The 20320-nt window shown below is 38.3% G+C and overlaps 1 long non-coding RNA gene across 2 annotated transcripts in view; it reads left to right on the top strand.

Moving 5' to 3' along the window:
* Positions 1-201: 201 nt before the first annotated feature.
* Positions 202-20320, top strand: part of LOC129144883 (uncharacterized) — a 37280-nt gene continuing 17161 nt past the window's right edge. For both annotated transcript variants that reach the window (XR_008549682.1, XR_008549683.1), the window contains exons 1-2: positions 202-366; positions 19497-19613. This is a non-coding gene — a long non-coding RNA (uncharacterized LOC129144883). The remainder of the gene's footprint in view (positions 367-19496; positions 19614-20320) is intronic.

The raw sequence follows: 20320 nt of genomic DNA on the forward strand, positions 1-20320 counted from the left end.
GTTGGCAGCCATAGACCTCCTGACTCAGAGGTTCCTGTGAATTGAATATTCTCATTAATTGAGTTCCCTTTGGGTTTCTGCATCTAGAACTTGAAAAAACAAATGGTCTTTTATGGAAACTGGCAATGCATGATGTCCTACTGGAATCTATACTGATTTCATATCATTGCTAATATTCTCTTACCAGATTTATAAGAAGAAAGTGACTTACTCTCAACAGACCAATAGTATATGGAAGAGAAAAAGCCCAGGCAAATTTAACCGCCGACATAACTGACTGAATATAAGAAGTCTAGTTCTGAACGAGATCATTTGTAAAATCACAAAGCCAAAAACTTAACATGTTGCATGAAATTCATCTGTGCTGTAAGTTGCTGCCTACACTTGTGATACAGATATAGAGATACCAGAGCACCACTGAAGAGTTCTCGTTTACTATAGATAAACTGTGTATCTGTTTTTGCTCACTAGTAACAATTTTAAACTAGGTATAAAAGATATGACTTAAAAATGAGGTAGACAGAAATGCAATTATTATATTCATGCTAGTTTTGAGAATAGCCCAGGGCATACTTTCCATTTCCCTTCCTCTGTCATTAATGTTTATATTTTGAATAAAATAATATGTAGTTTGGTTTTCCCTTTGCACTCTGCATCAAAGCAATGCAGAACGAAACACAGATACTCCTTGGAGCATGGTAAGTATGTCCCCTCTCATTTTCCTCAGAATCCTTACATCTGCAGTTTAGTTCTCTTCAAGTTGAATGAGAGAGAGAGAAAAAAAGATATGCACAAAGCAAAGCAAAGCAAAGATATAGAGCTTATGTGGAGACTCTTGCTTTGAAAAGAACTCTCAAAGTAATGATTGGTATATGGAACTGAATTCAATCAAATAAAAATGAAACCTAATAAATGTCGACAGAGTTGTAACAAAAGCATGAACTCAGAATTCTTACAGCTGTTCAAGACCTAAAATAATACTTGAACATCCAACCTTCTATGAACAGGTAGTAAGCTGAGAAAGCAGTACATCTTCCCAGCAGAGCAAATTTCAAGATGGCACTTCAGATGCATCCAAGAGGAATAATGAAAGAGAAACTCCACCTGTATATGGTAGATTGAGAGAATACAGAACCACAGATAATTTTTCAGAAATCAGATCTGGGCCTACTTAACAAACACCAGTCACCTCTGGGTAAGAGCACCCTCACAATCCCTGCCATGAGTATCTCAGAGTTGTTACAGAGCCAGTAAAGATTGTATTTTATACTCACTCCATTTCTGAAGGTAGTACTTACTGTACTCAACCAAAACCCATTCCACCATCATAAATTGTGTTTCAAAGTGGAAAATTTTCATGTAATAGTCCCCTGAGCTGAGAAGAGTTATACCTGGAGCTAACAGAGATTACTTTGCATCCCTCAGAGATTCTGGATTTAGACCATGATCCTATGATTAATTAGATAAGACAGTTGGATTTTCTCTGTTAAGAAGGGGATTCGTATGAATGTTCTGTATTTGGGTAGAAGAAGCAACTAAAGATCTGGTGACAAGAGCTGATAGCGCTCTCAATATCTGTTTTGCGTCTCTTTCCAGGTAAGGATAAAACAACAGTTCACAATATTACTTTCCCTTAAAATTAGGTGGGGTTAGGGCCTCCCCTGGTGGTGTAGGTGGTTGAGCACAGCACTGTGAAGCTGTCCGCAGCCTCGATCCCAGCCGGCTGGTGAGGGTATAACATGGAGCGGCAGATCTCTCCTGTTTCGCCCGCTGCTCCCCTCAGCAGTGTATTTCGTTGGTCTGCCTGTTCTGTTCCCCGCTCTTTCTCTGGTGAATTCTCTCACCCTTCCCCACATCTGGCCTGTACTCCAGTTCTTGTATAAAATAAATAAATAAATTAAAAAAAAATTAGATGGGGCTGATTTACTGGTTCTGGTTCTAAAATTAGGTGGGGCTAAATTACTGGCTAAGGACTTTGAGAGGAAGTGACATATGTCAATTCTGAGCTAAAGCAGAAAAGAAACAGGTATACACTCTCCATGTACTTTCTTCTCCTGCTACAGAAAACACAAAGACTCACAGGGAGGTCCTAAAACTGAGAACTAGAGCAGCCAGAGCTAAGAAAAGTTAACCTGGAGAGTTATATGCAGCAAAGTAAGAAGGAAAAGTAAACTCTCATTGTATTAGGCCACTGAGACTCTTTTCTCCACAGAAAAACCTAGTCTAGTCAGACTAGATTTTAATGAAATCTAGATTTTAGTAAAATTATGCATATTTCATTTAAAATTCTAATTTTTATTCAACAATTCTTTCTTTTAGCATTTTCAGGATGCAATACCATTACATTTTGAGATCTACTATTACTGAAAAGTGTCTGCCAATTCAAAAATGTATTCTAAGTAATCTTTATCTTCTAACAGTTTTTATAATTTTGTCTTTTAAATTATGTCATTTTATCACGATTTTTCTGTGTAAGGTTTGTTTGCAACTTTTTCTTGCTTGAGATTCAAATTATTCCTTCAATTTGAAAATTTGTTTTCCTTAGAAACTTCATTAGCTTGACTAGTTAATATTGCCTTCTAGACATATACTCTCATTTTTACTTCCATATCTCTTTACTAATATTTTAACATTTTCCATAACTTTCTCTCTCAAATGGTGCATTCTGAGAGACTTCCTAAGACTTATTTTCCCACTCATGAATTCTTTTTTCAGCTGCTGCAATGTCTGATTTACTGTTTAACCACTGCATTCAGAATTTTTGATATATAGACTATTTATGTATAAGCCTTTTCAAACTTAATTATTTTTTGCATTTATTAATTATTTTTATGCATTTTTTGTTCCTGTCTTAGGACTTCTATTTGATATCTCTTTGAATAATTGAAATAAATGTATATAAACTTTTCTTTCAAAATATTTTGGTATGTCCTAGGACTAAACATCTAAATTCTTCCATTTACTGAATATGTGACTCTCTCCCACAGTGGTTCATTCTGTGTATTTTGAACACTCACTATAAATTTATTTTCATCCTCCCATTCTGTATTTTTTTTTTGGAAAGTCAAATATGCTCTGAATTGTAGAAATGTCTACCATAGCAGTTCTTTGATTAACTACAAGTTCAGGGTATTTTCTCACCGGTTCTTCACTGCCTCATAATTTCTTGGCCCTTCATGACATCTGACACAATTATTAAGTTTTCATTTTTCATGAACATTTTTCACCTATGGCCAACCTAATGGAAGATAATCTACCTGAATGCTTCCTAGAGATGAGGAATAGAGATTTTCTATTGTTCATTTCAGGGATGGGGCAACTCTTGATGGCTCTGTGTTTAGGCAAGAAGCTTAGTGCCAGTTCTCTACGCATTTGAACTCTGTGGTTAAATATTTCTCCTTCTGTGTGTATCTAAAACACAGAACCAAGGCATTAAGATAGTGATATAGAATTTTCGGTGGGCGGAGCAACATGGCGGCGAGGAGACGCTGCGAGTAAGATCTCCCATTAAAAAAAGTTAATAGGGAGGAAAAGCGGCAGGTCCCAGTGAGAACTGGGACACGGAAGAAAAACGGACGACTCCAGCAAACTGCCCGAAGAAGAAAGTTGCCATAAAAGAGGACGAGAAGGGAGGGAAGCGCAGAACCCTGCTCCCCTCCCCCGCCCACAGAGGCGGCACTCTCCGCCCGGCAGAGAGGAGGAAACAACAAACCAAAACGGCCAACAAGAAAAACGGACACAGCAAGCGGGACTGTGAGTGGAAAGGAACTATTGCAGCCACCACACCCCGTGAACGGGAGCTGAGGCGAACCCTGCAGGATCCGCCGCGGAGGTGAGGTCCAGGCGCCATTAAAGAGAGCCCCGCCCCCCAGGAGGAGACCAGCACCAGCACACAGCCCCGGCCGCCCGGTAAGCTTGCGCGGAAAGTGGCGCGGATCCAGACCGGATCGCAGCTGCCCAGGTCCCCGCGCCTGCGACCTAGGCTTGCGGGGAGACCGCGGAGGCCCTCCCTGAGTGAGCAGGAACAAGGCGCCCAGGCAGGGGAGCGGGATTCAAAAGGCGCCATTCCCGCGCCACTGATCTGGGCTACAGCCCGCGTCCTGGAACTGAGGGCTTTGGAACTGAGACCCGGGGCACGAAATTAGGGGCGTGGGTTTCCCACGACGGTGGGGCACAAGGCAGACACAGCACCCCAAAGCCGTTGAGGTGTACCCTACCATCCCCGCTCTGCTCCCTGTCCCACGGGGTGGAAAATCAGCTCCCCAAGGGCTCTAGGAGAGATCTCTGGCGCCACCTAGCGACTTGACCCCAGCACAGGCTACTGAAGGAGCTAGTGGCCAGCTGGGGAGTTAGCCCACACCTGGCTCCTTCCGAACAAGTAGTCTGAGCCCACAGGGAGAGCGAGCACCCACAGCCGGGGCAGACCAGGCGCGCAGAAGAGTGTGCCTGAGACCAGACGCGCAGGGAGTGTGTCCCACATCACCATTTTAGAACAGGGACATTTCTTCAGTAAAGACTACCTGCAGAAGGCTTCCTCAGGAGCCAGAGGTGAGCAGGGGAAGTTCGCCCACGCCAGACCCCCTCTGGCCTGCAGTCCAAGCCCAGAGGGGAGCAGGAACCCACCGCCGGGGCAGACCAGGCGCACAGGGGAGTGTGTCCCCACATCGGCATTTTAGAACAGGGACCTTTCTCCATTAAAGGCTGCTTGAAACTGACAGATGACTCCTGGTAGAACCAGAGGGGAACAGAGAAGCCCACCCAAGATGCCGGCCAGTCCCAACAACACAGTGTCCCAACGCATACGGCAAATTAGAAAACAGACAGTAGGGAGGAGAAGAACCACACGCAACCTAGCAACTCTCCAGAGAAAAAGCACACCACAAAAAGAAAGCCAGCCCCCAGATTGCAAAGACAATAACTTGGAAGAATTTCTGAGCCTTCCAGAAAGAGAATTTAAAATTGCCGTGATTAAAAAACTGACAGAAGTCATAAAGGAAAACAATGATAAGGGAAAAATAATCAACGATCAGAAGAATGCAATTGAGTCCCTAGAGAGGGAAAACAATGGTCAGAAGAAAGAAATTGAGTCCCTAAAGAGGGAAGTAAAAGAAATGCAGGAGATCAAAGAATTAATGGAAGAACTAAAGAATTCTGGGAAAAGCAATGAAAGCAGAATAGATGAAATGGAAGAACGAATAAGTAATCTTGAAGACACAGAAATAAAAAGAACCAAAACAGAAAAGGAAAGAGAAGTACGAAGGAAAAAGAACGAAGAAAGACTTCGGGAACTATCTGACTCCATGAGGAAAGGAAATATAAGAGTTATAGGAATACCAGAAGGAGAGGAGAGAGATGTAGGAACAGAGAAAATATTCAAAGAGATAATTGAAGAGAACTTCCCAAATGTGAAGAAGGAGCTGAAAATTGATATACAAGAAGCAAGAAGAACACCAAACTTCCACGACGAAAGGAAAAATACAGCAAGACACATAATAGTAAAGCTCCCAAGAATCCAGGACAAGGAAAAAATAATGAAGCTGGCAAGAGGGAAGAAACAGATAACATTCAAAGGAAAACCAATCAGGCTGACATCAGACTTCTCCGAAGAAACACTACGGGCAAGGAGAGAGTGGAGGGACATAGCCAACAGACTCCAAGAAAACAGATGCCAACCAAGAATACTCTATCCCGCAAAGCTCTCCTTCCTCTTTGAAGAAAGAATATGGACCTTCCCAGACAAACAGAAACTCCGGAATTTCATTGCAACTAAACCCCCACTCCAAAAAATACTACAAGGAGTCCTAAAGCCAGAACCTCAGAGGGACGAATAACAATGAAAGAAGGCCAAAAAAAAAAAAAAGTTATTAAAAGAATAAATAAATAAAATCAAAGGAAAGACAAACACAATGGCAAATACAGATGTTAACATATCAATATTAACTCTAAATGTAAATGGACTAAACTCTTCAATAAAAAGACACAGAGTGGCAGCCTGGATTAAGAAACAAAACCCAACCTTTTGCTGTCTCCAGGAAACACATTTAGCTACAAAAGATAAAAGTAGGCTCAAAGTTAAAGGATGGAAAACAATCCTACAAGCAAATGGGCCAAAAAAGAAAGCAGGAACAGCTATACTTATATCAGATAAAACAGATTTCAAACTCAAAAAGATAAAAAGAGACCCCAATGGTCACTACATTATGATCAAGGGGACAATACTTCAAGAAGAAATAACACTCATTAACATATACTCACCAAACGAAGGAGCACCAAAATATATCAGACAACTGTTGTCCTCTCTGAAAACAGACATCAGAGAAAACACATACGTAGTGGGAGACTTCAACACACCACTATCAACAATGGATAGATCAACAAGACAAAAAATAAGTAAAGAAACCAAAGCTCTAAATAAGGACCTAGAGCAATTAGGCTTAACAGACATCTATAGAACACTAAACCCCAAAAAAACGGAGTACACATTTTTCTCAAGCGCACACGGATCATTCTCCAGGATCGATCACATACTGGGGCACAAGACAAACATCAACAGATACACCAAGATTGAAATCATATCAACCATCTTTTCTGACCATGAAGGCATCAAACTAGAAATAAACCATAAAAAGAAGGCAAGGAACTTTCCTACCTCATGGAGATTAAAAACCACACTACTGGAAGACCATTGGACTAATGAGGAGATCAAAGAAGAAATTAAAAAATTTTTTGAATTGAACGACAAGGAGGACACTAATATCCTAAATCTATGGGATGCAGCAAAAGCAGTAATAAGAGGAAAATATATAGCAATAGAAGCTCACATCAAGAAACAAGAAAGAACGCAAAGAAACAACCTCATCTCGAAGCTCAAAGATCTAGAAAAAGAACAACAAAAAAACCCCAAAACCAGTAGAAGAAAAGAAATAATAAAAACCAAAGCAGAAATAAATGAAATTGAAACTAAAAAAACAATCCAAAAGATCAATGAAACCAAGAGCTGGTTTTTTGAAAAAATCAATAAAATAGACAAACCCCTAGCCAGGCTCACAAAGGAAAAAAGGGAGAAAGCACAAATAAACAGGATCATCAATGAAAGAGGAGAAATCACAACGGACACAGCAGAAATCAAAAGAATAATCAGTAACTACTATGAACAGTTATATGGAAACAAGTTTAACAATCTAGAGGAGATGGACAAATTCCTACAACTCTACAATCACCCAAAGCTAGATAAAGAAGAAATAGAACACCTAAACAGACCAATTACAATTAGCGAAATTGAAATGGTAATAAAAAACCTCCCCAAAAACAAAAGCCCAGGACCTGATGGATTTACAAATGAATTCTACCAAACATTCAGAGACGAATTAGTGCCTATCCTTCACAAACTCTTCCAAAAAATTGAGAAGGAAGGGACAATACCAAACACGTTTTATGAAGCCAACATTACACTAATACCAAAACCGAACAAGGACAACACAAAAAAGGAAAACTACAGGCCAATCTCCCTAATGAACACTGATGCAAAAATCCTCAATAAAATTTTAGCTATCAGAATCCAACAATGTATCCATAAGATAATTCACCACGACCAAGTTGGATTCATTCCAGGGGCACAAGGATGGTTTAACATCCGAAAATCAATCAACGTTATCCAACACATCAACAAAAAGAAATATAAAAACCATATGATAATATCAATAGATGCTGAGAAAGCTTTCGACAAAGTGCAACACCCATTCATGATAAAAGCCCTTGAAATTCTGGGGATACAAGGAACATACCTCAACATCATAAAGGCCATCTATGACAAGCCAACAGCCAGTATCATTCTCAATGGTGAAAAGCTGAAAGCAATTCCATTAAGATCTGGAACAAGACAAGGATGTCCACTCTCACCATTGCTTTTCAATATAATACTGGAAGTCCTAGCCAGGGCAATAAGACAAGAGAAAGACATCCAAGGAATCCAAATAGGAAAAGAAGAAGTCAAACTATCACTATTTGCAGACGATATGATATTATACATAGAGAACCCCAAAAACTCCACAGAAAAGCTAATTCAACTCATCAATCAGTTCAGTAAAGTGGCAGGATACAAAATCAACACGCAAAAGTCAGTAGCCTTCCTATACACAAACAATAAATCTGAAGAAGAAGAAATCAAAAAGACCATCCCTTTTGTTATTGAAACAAAAAAAATCAAATATTTGGGAATAAATCTAACAAAAGAGGTAAAGGACCTATACAAAGAAAACTATAAAACACTGTTAAAAGAAATAGAAGAAGACACAAAGAAATGGAGAGACATCCCCTGCTCATGGATTGGAAGAATAAACATTATTAAAATGGCCATCCTACCAAAAGCAATATACAGATTCAATGCTATTCCAATCAAAATTTCAATGTCATTCTTCAAAGAAATAGAACAATTATTGATGAAATTCATATGGAATCACCAAAAACCCCGAATAGCCAAAGCTCTCCTGAAAAAAAAGAAGGGAATGGAGGCATCAGACTCCCAGACTTCAAACTATACTACAAAGCTATAATCATCAAAACTGCATGGTATTGGAACAAGAACAGACATACAGACCAATGGAATCGAATAGAAAATCCAGAAATAAACCCACAGATTTATGGTCAACTAATCTTTGACAAAGGAGCAAAGAATATGCATTGGAGCAAAGAAAGTTTGTTCAATAAATGGTGCTGGGAAAACTGGGTCGCTACATGCAAAAGAATGAAGCTTGACCACCACCTCACACCATACACAAAAATCAACTCAAAATGGATTAAAGAACTAGACATAAGACCTGAAACCATAAAATACATAGAAGGAAATATAGGCGAAACACTACGTGATTTGCACATCAAAGACATCTTTACAGACACATCACCCAAAGCAGTGATAGTGAAGGCAAAGATAAACAGCTGGGACTACATCAAATTAAAGAGCTTTTGCACAGCAAAAGAGACAATAACAAAAACAAAGAGAAACCCCACCAACTGGGAGAACATTTTTGCACCCAACACTAATGATAAAGGACTGATCACAAAAATCTGCAAAGAGCTGATGAGACTCAACAACAACAAAGAAAATAATCCAGTCAAAAAATGGGCAGAAGAGCTTAAAAGAAACTTCTCTGAAGAGGAAATGCAAATGGCCAACAGGCATATGAAAAAATGTTCAACATCACTTGTCATCAGGGAAATGCAAATCAAAACTACCATGAGATACCATCTTACACCAGTGAGAATGGCACATATTAAAAAAACTAGCAACAACAAATGTTGGCGAGGGTGTGGAGAAAAAGGAACTCTTCTGCACTGTTGGTGGGAGTGCAAACTGGTCCAACCACTGTGGAAAGCTGTATGGAGATTTCTGGACCTACTAAACATAGAACTTCCATATGATCCAGCAATTCCACTCCTAGGTATTTACCCAAAGGACACAGAAACATCAATTCCAAAGAACACCTGCACCCCTATGTTTATAGCAGCACTGTTTACAATAGCTAAGCTTTGGAAACAACCCAAATGCCCAAAAATAGATGACTGGATCAAGAAGATGTGGTACATATATACCATGGAATATTACTCAGCATTCAAAAAAGATAAACACATGCAATTTGCAGCAACATGGATGGCGCTGGAAGGGATCATGCTCAGCGAAATAAGCCAAAAAGAAAAAGAAAAATACCGGATGGTCTCACTCATAGCAGGAATCTAGAAAACTTAAATAAGGGACCAGGAAAATGAATAACTATAAGAAAGTGAAAATCAAAATCAACAAAAAACTATGAACCAGAGACACTTTTAGGGGGCGGGGGGGGGAGGGGAGGGATTGGGGTCAGAATGGGGGGGCTGCAATTGTATGGGGAATATAACAATAAAATTTATTAAAAAAAAAAAAAAAAAGATAGTGATATATTTTCAACATTGCCATGGGGATATTGGCAAGTGCTTTTGCTCACATCCCTGATGGTGCATGTTTTCGTCATTTTTGTCTGTTTCTTGGTTTTGAGCTTGACTGTTTCCAAATAGCTCTGTTTTATTTTAGCCAGCATTTACTTGTGTATAGAGCTATTTGAGCCCTACTTGACATATTTCTTGTAAAAGAGAAAAGCAAATCAAGACATTTTAATTGCGATTGAACAAGAAACATAAAACAGAGAAATAGATACCTATAACATCTAAGAGAATGCCACAGCTCTGCATTTACTCAATATTTCTTGTACACTTTCTATATTCCAATAAGTCTCTGAGATTTAATTTATGCAAAAGCATTAATACCTGTCATTAAGTTTATTCCTGAGACTTTTGAAACTATGTTTTCCACCTATTTACAGATGAAATACAAACACTTGTATGGTCTCAGTAAGCTCTCCATTATTTTATGTAGGTATTAATCATTTAGGGTGTCATTAAACTAGTCCACCTAGAGACAAGGTGTCTTGAAATTTAACAGTGACCATGGAAATGAATAAAAGCTCAGATTTAAGAGATATTTTAAAATTACAATTGATAGGGCTTCATAGATGTGAGAAGTGCTAATGACGGAAATATACCTAGGATGACATCATGTTCTGCCTTGATGGTGGATGGCAGTTCCACTGATTAAAAGGAAGAAGACTAAAGAAGGAGCAGATGTGAAGTGAGGATGTGAAGATTCTAATATAGGTTGAGAGGCCTGTAACAGACTTGTACTAAAAACTATTGTATAATTTATTGTTTCATTGAAGGAGTCACCAGATACACTGAGTAACTAAAGGGAGCAGGGATGAATGACCAATGACCAAGAGCTAGACAAGATACCTGAATACCCTCTTCCAGAAGAGTTGTGATGTGGTCAGGTGGTCAAGTGAAGCCTCTTTTCATACTGCTTGAAGAAAGATATTGAGGTGGCATTAAAAACACTCCAGCTTCATATCTGACTCATCACAACTATTAGTCTTCAGAGATGAAAAAATAAAATTTGTCTTTCTGCAATGAAAATATACAGAGCAAGAGGTATGACAGAAATAAAAAGGTCCAGTTGCTTGAAATATTAAATGGATTTGGCAGTGGAGAAACATTTCCTTCTCAGTAGCATGCCAGCATCTTTATGCTGGAGTCATCAGCACAGTCATTAGCATCTTAATTTAGCTGTGGGTATTTTGTGTGTGAAGTATATGGAGTGCATTTTTAAAGGCTTTTGCTGGACAGTCTAGCTGTGATAGAGTGTTGAAAGCGAGCCTGAGGCATTTCTTGTCCAACATTGTGCATGTCCCTAATGAGAAAGGAAGGATTTCATTGCCAGACAAATATGTGCAAGAGACTAATAAGCCAGCTAGAGCTATTACCAGAGTAGAAGAGCCATCTAAGTGACAGCATGACTGAAGTGTAGTCTATGCTGTCCTCTGCATTTGCCTGCAAACATGAATCCATATCAGCACTCTTTGTCTGTCTTAAGGAAACCATCATGGACTGTAAGTATTTCAAATTTCAGAATTGGCGTATTTCCATGATGGAGGAATATATAAAGTTGTACCCCCAAAAAAAATGAACCCACAGAAATATAATCAATTCCATGATGGAAAAAATAAAGTATCTGTATTTGTTCCATCACTGCCTTCCCTTCCCACCCACCCCCACCAAAAAAAAGAGATCCATAAGTTCATGAACCTCATCATCATCTTTTTATCTGATAGATAAGGCAGTGAAAGGTACAGAAGAAAAATCTCCTCAATATAGCTTCCTCTATGGAGTGTAAAAACTTTGGGGAAAGATAAGAATGTTTTCATTAATTCTACAAGCAGATATTGATGTCCTACTACTCTGAAGCCTCTACATACCCAGGTGGACAAAAATGAGAGGCTGCATCTCCAGTTAAGTTTAGGAGTGTATGTCTAGTCATTAGCAAACTTACAGACCAGTACTTCTAAGTGAATTCTGCCTCTTTTCTCTACACCATTTCTTACTTCTAATATTCTTTTCTCTTTTCAATCTTCTACCTTCAAAGTTTTCTCTCAGAAAAAAATCCCTGACAAAATTCAAAGGCCTGTTTAAATGGCCTATTTAAAAGAACTGAAATAGGACTATATGAAATCTTCCTTCTGGTAATAAAATGCACACATTTGAACAAAAAAAATATAATGTTATACACACTCATGAAAATAAAACAAAAATAGCAAATATCAATAGTTTTAATTGATTTTTTCAACTCCCCACTTTTTTCTTTCCAATCCATTGCACAGCAACTAAGAGAAAGAGCATAATACAATGCAATTCTAGTCCTGTCACCTTTCCCATGAAAACCTTTCAATAGCTTTTTAAATATCTGAAGATGTTTTGCAATGTCTGGAAAAGACAATGAAAGATAACTAATTCTTGTGCCAGGTGGAGTATTTGCATGGGTGAGGACCTCCAGGAGAGTAGTTCATGAAATGTGATTATGGACATCAATGAGCCTACGGAGTCTTATAAAAAAAAGACCACTCCACTCGAACATGAAGTTGGCCAACAAGTATACTCAGTCTCCATCACGAGGCAGTACTAGATGGCTTCTGGCTGCTAACTATACACATTCCTCCTAGAAGTGTGGCTTTATTGAAGTCATTTAATCACTTTGGACATCATTTTCCTTTATATAAAGCGGAGATGAGATATCCGCCTTCTCTATTATCTAAGAAATGTCTAAGAATAAAATGATGTTAGTACGAAAAGTACTCCCTGACATTTCCAGGGGTGGGAAAGACTGAAGTTAAGTTCCTCAATCTTGGTGAGCAAAACGTACTCTGTATCTTTTCCAGGCCTGTTTTATCCTTCTTTACTTCAGTTTCCTCAGGGATCTGTACAGAGGTTTTGAATTGAGAGTTTTTATTTCTAAATGCCATCAGCTATCACCAGAAATATATTTAAATAAACAGCAGAATCAATTTTTGCTTGGGATCACACATACTTAAATTTTTTTAGATGAAAACATTTGAAAAAATTCTATGGACTTTTACAATTAATTCAATTTAATTTTGACTCCATTTAGCTCCCCAAAACGTTAAATTTATTTGTATATCTGAAAAGAGAGTAAGGTAGACAAGCTTTTCTTCTTTATTTGCCTTTTTTTCTTTTTGCAAAGCAGGAAAGAATATCAAATCAGAAAAACCAAGACTCTCAAAAACAAAACATAAAATTGCACATCCTACTTTCAGTGAAATAGTCCAAATGAAAGAATCAAATTGCTGTTACTCTCATTTAAAAAGCTCAGCAATATCTAAAACGAATGAGTCAAAAGCTTGTTTTTGTATCACTTATCTCAGATTTCCCTTTTCAGGAACATTTTTGAAAGTAGAAATAATGTCAGTGATAGTTTCATCTCATGTTCTGGAAAAATAGAGCAGAAAATTACCCACCCTTGGTGCACTGGATGTAGAACTGCCTAAATTATTCAAACAAACCATAACACCTATGCTTGCACTGACTTCTGAATGATTCTCTTTGATATAAGCTACTTCCCTATAGTGAGCATTCAGCTTTAATTTTTACTGGCCATCATTCTCAGAACTTTCTATTCTAGCATTCTGTTTATATACCATAGCATTGTCAAAACCCTAGTTGATTTCTTAACTACCACAATGGGAGGGTCATATCAAATTTGTTTTCAGTGGCTTTACCTAGCCAAGAAAGCTAATAGTTCATTCATTCAATCACTGGAAAACATTTAACAATCCCTTTGTGTATTAGAACAGTACTAAATATATAGCTATAGTTCCTGCATTCAAAGATGTCACCACTCAGTTGGTACAGACAATTAAAGAGATAATTCCTATAAAGTTATACAAAACAATGAGAGAGATACTACAGAAGCAGAGATAAAGGGTTCATAACTCAACTGAGAGAAAATCAATCAAACCTTGATCAAGATTATATTTGAGTTGAGCCTCAAGTGGGGCAATATTGCTTTCTAGAGGATATTTGGCAATGTCTGGTGACATTTTTAGTTGTCTCAGTTGGGAACTTTCGCTGTTATCTGACAAGTAGAGGGAAAGTATGCTGCTAAATATCCTGCAAAGCAGAAAGCAGCCCCAACAAAGAATGATACGGTCTAAACTGCCAGTAGTGCCAAGATAGACAGACCTGTTATAAAGAATAGAAATATAATTTATACTGGTTTAATCTAGAAAAAATTCACATATTTGAAAAATCTAGGGGTATATTCATTAACTGAACCAGTAAATAGTGAATGCCTACTAAGAGTCTGGGGATGTCCTAGGCAAAGGACATAAAGAATGAACAAAACAGAAAAAGCCCATCTTTTCATATTTATCTCACCAGAAGGAAACAAACCATAACAAACAGGAAAACACACAAAATGTTAAACAGTGAAAATTCTAAGGGGTAAAATTAAGTAGGGTAAGGGATAAAATTCATTTTAGAGAACCGAGAATTGCTGCAAAAGAGGTGATCAGAATATAGTTCCTATTTTAGGTAGGATTGTTTGAGAAGTTCTTATTTATTTGTAATATTTGAACAGGAAATTGAAAATTTGAGGAAGCCATGTGAATATTTGGGGGAAGAACATTCCCAGCAGAAGGTACAGACCCCTAGAGAGAAAGGTGACAAAAATGTTAAAGAACCCCAAGGAGGCCCATTTGACTGGAGTACAAAGAAATGTCAGGGGGATTAGGAGGAGATGACACGGGGGTACTTGGGGATGGGGGCGCTGGTTCACACAGAGCATTATGCAAAATTGAATTTACTGGGAGTGAGATGGAAAGGTTGTGAGCAGAGGATTAAAAAAAGGGAAGGTCTGAGACAGAAAGCAATGTAACTAGAAATCTGTTAGACTGAGTGTGGCAATTCTGTTGAGAAGAGACTGCAGCCTGGGAGACCAGGCAGGAGGCTATGATGCTTCCCTGAAAGCACTTGCAATCAGCAACAGGCCAATGTACATCATTTTCAACTAAAAAGGACTATCTCAGACACTATGAAAAGGATTATGTAGGTTCTCTGAGGCACAGACTTCTACGGCTTTGCTGAAATAACAGCAAATCATACTACTGAACTGAGTTGGGATTTCTAGGACTCTGGTTGGAGAAACTGGTGGACTTAAAAGATTGCTGATCCAAGGTCAAACTGAACAAGAACTCCATAAGACTGTATGAGTTCATGAAGGGTGATTACGGATTTGATTGAAATACTGCTGATTCTTAAATGTCCTATTTCCTGGATATAAGGAACCTCTTTCTCTTTTCTCTTAACTATCTATAGTTCATAAACATTTAGTAGATTATACTTTTGTAAACAACAGAAATGAAATACAATATTTTTTTTTTTCTCTTTGCCTACTCCCCCTACAACTTAGGGACTTTTGAGTGCCATTATTTTCATGGCAATATAATGATTTGCATTGGCTTAATAAAAATATGACCTGGGACAAATATAATTAGAAACATTGATTATATAGCCAAAGCTTTGACAAAGCATACTTGAAAATGCTGTGCATAAAATGAGATATGACCAGACCATTTTAAGAAACTAAGGTCAATTTTATTGAGTCAATGCTTACAAACCCCTCTTGGGAAAATCAGCTTGTGATGTAAGAAAATAAATTTAATAAAAATAAATAAATCTATAAGTACTGCAGGTAAAATCTGATGACAAATTCTTGATTCAGCTTCCTAGACTCAAGAAGCTTTTAAAAATTTAATCCGATATTCCTTATAAAAACTTCCAGCAAAATAAACGTTAAAAAGACCTATGTGGTTAATTAACATTCTTTCTACACCTATGTAAGTATTCAGGCCAAATCTAATGAAACCAAACTTATTTTGTGACTGAGAATAATCTTACTTTGATTGTCATTGATTAAAAGAAAAAATGACTATAAAGAGAAATTTTATGTTTCAAGAGAAAACTATGCAGTACAACCTCATGAATTTTTAATTCTGGTGCTGTTCATCGAGCTATTTCTCACCTCTTTGCAAACTACATGGATTTGCTATCTACCTATACATTAAACCAAATCCTGTTGTCTTATACAAATTGTCCACCCTTACCAAATTTTAAAACTTTTGCAGTTTCCTTCAATATCTGACTAGAATTGTCCAAATTAATTTTCCTAATTTTCTCCCCACCCTCCTGACTTGGAATTAATTACTGAGAATTAAAATCTGATTTCCCAGATTCTTACTGGGATTTTAGCTTGTCATGTAGCTTTCTCCGCAGGATCTAAAGACGTGTACATTGAAGGTAGATAACTAGATACAATCATCAAAGGACTTGTCACTATGGCAGATCACATAGGGGCTACCTGCATGCCTAGAGCTGCAGCTGTGTGGGGACTCCAGAAATTCACCAGAACTACCTCTTCTTCATGCTTTGCTCTGGAAAATAACCAAGACTGGACAATCTTACCAAAACCTCCTGGGTGTCTATGACATCACCAAAAACATTCAGACTGCAAAATGGGAAATTGTCAAATTGTCACTGTCACATCCTCATTCCAACATGGACAGATATCTCAAGTCCAATGCCAGGGAATCTTCTCAACCTGCTCTCCTCTGGACTCAGAAACTAGGTTTATAGTCTGCTTCAATCACACCAAATATCCTCTCCTGCCAAGTCTCAGTAGATGTTTCAACTAATCCTTCATTCACAGCAACCTGCTAAAGCAAATTCCATTGACCAACTTTCCTAAGTTGCTAATGCAATGCTTGTCTCCCCTAGAACAAAAAGAAAGACTTACTAAGCTGACCTTCAAGTTTCCCTCAGTTTTATTAAATTTTGGACAGGTTTCTTCCTGGGTCTAAGTCCCTAACCTTTCTTTTTGTAGAGCATTTACTTGGGGGGAAAATGTGCAATTGTGAGCTTTTTCTCTTTATTTTTGATGTGTAAATCTTTTTATAGGACCCTTGGTATATAGGAATGTCTTTTTTGAGATGTGGGAGCCATTTTTTTTTTAATTTTTAATTTTAATTGGCAGGCTCCTCACTTCAGGTTGTAAAATTATTTCCTATCATGAAAGTACTAAATGTTTACTTTTCCTTTGGATAAAGCCAAACAACAAACACAAATGACCCAAGATCCTTCAACCACCTCCCTCTTTGTTGTTGTTGGTTTTTTTAAGATTTATTTATTTATTTATACAAGAACCAGGGTACAAGCCAGATGTGCGGGAGGGTGAGAGGATTCACCAGAGACAGGGTGGGGAACAGAACAGGCAAACTGACAGAATACACTGCTGAAGGGAGCAGCGGGCGCAACAGGAGAGGTCTGCTATGCCATGTGGGACCCTCGCTGGCCGGCGCTGCAGAGGCCAGCACTGCAGAGGCTGCCAACAGCTTCACTGCGTGCTCAACTACCTGCGCCACTGGGGGGGGGGGACCCCACCCCCCTCTTTGTTAAAGCAGTTGAGTTGAGTCAGACATAATTGTGATCCCTCACATCTATTGTAATAACCTTGAACAAAATCTTTGCCTGTTTAACACTGTCCCATGCAACTTTTGTTTTAACAATAGCTACCAGGATCTATCAAAAGAATATAATAGTTAAGATAAAACAAACAGATTAAGCCAATTCACAGGAATCTGAGCAACTCTGACCAACTTAGACTCTCTCTATAGCTTAGTTCAGTCATCCATTCAATCATGGATATTATCATGTGATTTTTGTAAAAATTAATATCACTAATATTTGTAAAACCTTAGCTCACCGCCCAAAGTACCTGACAACCTATTAAACTGTTAATACCTCTTCTTCCTATCTTCTTAGCCAGGCACTTAACACATTGCAAATGATTTGTTTGGTTCACATAACGATATGTCATACATATCAGATACTCCTTTTAAGAGTGTGCACATGATCTGCAGGTTTTTTTCTTTTCCATGAATGCATAAATTTCAGATATAAGCTCTAGAGAGATCATGCCTTTTATTGGTCAAGGCTGGTCCACTTGCAGGCATCATTGTGCATGCAGTAGGTAGACAACAAGCTGAGCAGATAAAAAGACCTATAGACTACAAATGTGGAGAGTGAACACAAGTAGCAGAAGAGCTGAAACCAGAAAGCAGGGATTTACACAGTTCTACAACCCAGAAGAGGCCTTTCCCTAGATAAGAAGCTCCCTTAAGGGCCTCTTAGGCTACCATAAGCTGAGTGTGTCATCTCCATCCGGAGCAACATCTGCAAGAAATCTCCCTGGAAACTCATCTCTCTGACCTCATTCTCTTATAAGCCATGTATTGTTTGAGGCTAATAACCCACAACCCTATTTTATAAGGCATATTCAATAAATGTAATCTTTTGGGGGAAGTATCATTTTCTAAAATTAACTCTCTCCCTTTATTAATACTTGTTCTCTCATATTGGGAAATATGAACAGTAAGTGCCCTTTTCATTGGTTTCATTCATCTGTTAAGTATCTAGGGGCCAATACCTCAATCAATACTTTCAATCTTTCTGAATTAAATTGCTCTCTGTTAAGAAATGAGAGAAAATGTCTTCAGATGATAAAACACTTTGTGGTTATCTCATTTTCTTTGTTCAATTGTTTTGAGACAATACACATTTTTACCTAATTTAAGTATCACCTGTTAGTGTTCATAATCACTCCCAGGCAGCATTGTGGGGGGGAGGGACAGAAAGGGGAGCCACATTTACTATTCCAAAATTAATATTTTTTAATTATTTTAGTAAATTGAATCATATTAAGTATGGAAGAGGTACAGACAGTTTAAATAACACCTGTGATAATTATTAGCATAAGGGAATGATCTGGCTCCTCAAAACTCGTTGTTTATCTAGGGGAAAAAAGATGCATACTCAGTGGAGTGTGGGCTATGAAAATACGGGACTGGTCTCCCCAAAAGGGTCATGAAGGTTTCTCTCAATATGTCAGAGTAGGTCTCTTCCAATAAGTAGCACCTTAATAAGGGGAACTAAAGGCCAATCAAGACCCTGGGAGAGTAGGAAAGCCCATTACCATTACCTGAAAATGCAGATTTTTTTTAAGTTAAATGTTGTGAAGTTCCTAGAGGTTAAGAGAATTTTGTCCTTATTTCAGTGTTTGCCCGTTTCCTAATCTAATAAACAATCACTGCTTCCCTTTTTATGACCTAGAAGAAAGTGGTCTGGGGGGATCATCCATTTGTAGGTTTATCACTGGACATGGTAGCAATTGGACTGGAGGCAATTCCAGAAACTCATCATTTAGTCTCAAAAGTCATCTCTTCCTTGTCTTCCCTGAAGTCTCCCTCTGTCTCTCCATGACAATCCAAAACCTTAAATAGAGAATAAATATCCCTGGTCCATTCCTTTTTTCTTTAACATTTACAACCCTATAAATTCTCCAAGCAGATGTTATTAAACGTTGACCTTCTTTCCTACTAATCTATCTGATGTTAACTTGTTTGTCCAGCCTCAGAAGAACTCAAATGAATGAGGAAATTTTCCCCTGTATAATGTGGTGTGCCCGTCAGAAGCACTATCAAAAGACTGGATGCTGTTTGTTTCCGCAGGATGACTCCAGAAGATGATATGTAGGACTGCTAACAAAGCTGGCAATCAAGATAAAGACTTTGACCACATCAGATTCCTGATCTCTTCCTCTGCATAAGTCTAATGGAAACCAAGTGGTAAGATTCTCTTCTCTCTTTCTCTCTCTTTCTCTGAATGATAGAAAATATAGTTGAAGCTAGCTTCTTGGGTATTGTGCAACTCTTTGGGTTTTTGTTCTTTTTTCTTAACTCCTTTTATTAGGTCACTATAAAGTTGATACCAAAATGACACAAGAACAGCACCAAAAAAGAAAACTACAAACCAATATCTTTGATGACCATAAGTGCAAAATCTTCAACAAAACAGTAACCACCCGAATTAAATAGTACACTAAATATACCATAAATAAATAATAGGATTTATTCTAAGGAGGTTAAGTGCTACAGACTGCATCTCTGTAGTAGGGGGAGAAGCATCACAGCACAGTGAATGGGCGCCATTTTCTCTACACCTACTTACTTGAGCTTGAACTACATTCCCAGCTTGCTATAAACCAGACTTCCTGAATGGGGGTGGCAGCTTCGAAGGAGTAAGGTGACTTTATAAACTGAAGTAGGATGAAGGTGGGGAAAATACAAGGACATGTGGGTGAGAGACATGTGCAGGCTGCTCCTGGGACTTTGGCATTTTGGCAGAGATAGTAACATCCTTTCAATTGACTTCATGGTGGATTCTATGATACATTTTGAATTTCAGGCCTCTCCTTCTATCCAGTTCTTTGGGACTTGCCTAATCCTTTTCTTGTAGTCTCCCACCAAAAGGTGCCTTAGATTTCAGGCTTCCA

This window comes from Talpa occidentalis, unplaced genomic scaffold, assembly GCF_014898055.3.
Source record: "Talpa occidentalis isolate TD23 unplaced genomic scaffold, MPIMG_talOcc4v2.1 talOcc4.7, whole genome shotgun sequence".
In the NCBI taxonomy this organism is placed as follows: Eukaryota; Metazoa; Chordata; class Mammalia; order Eulipotyphla; family Talpidae; genus Talpa; species Talpa occidentalis.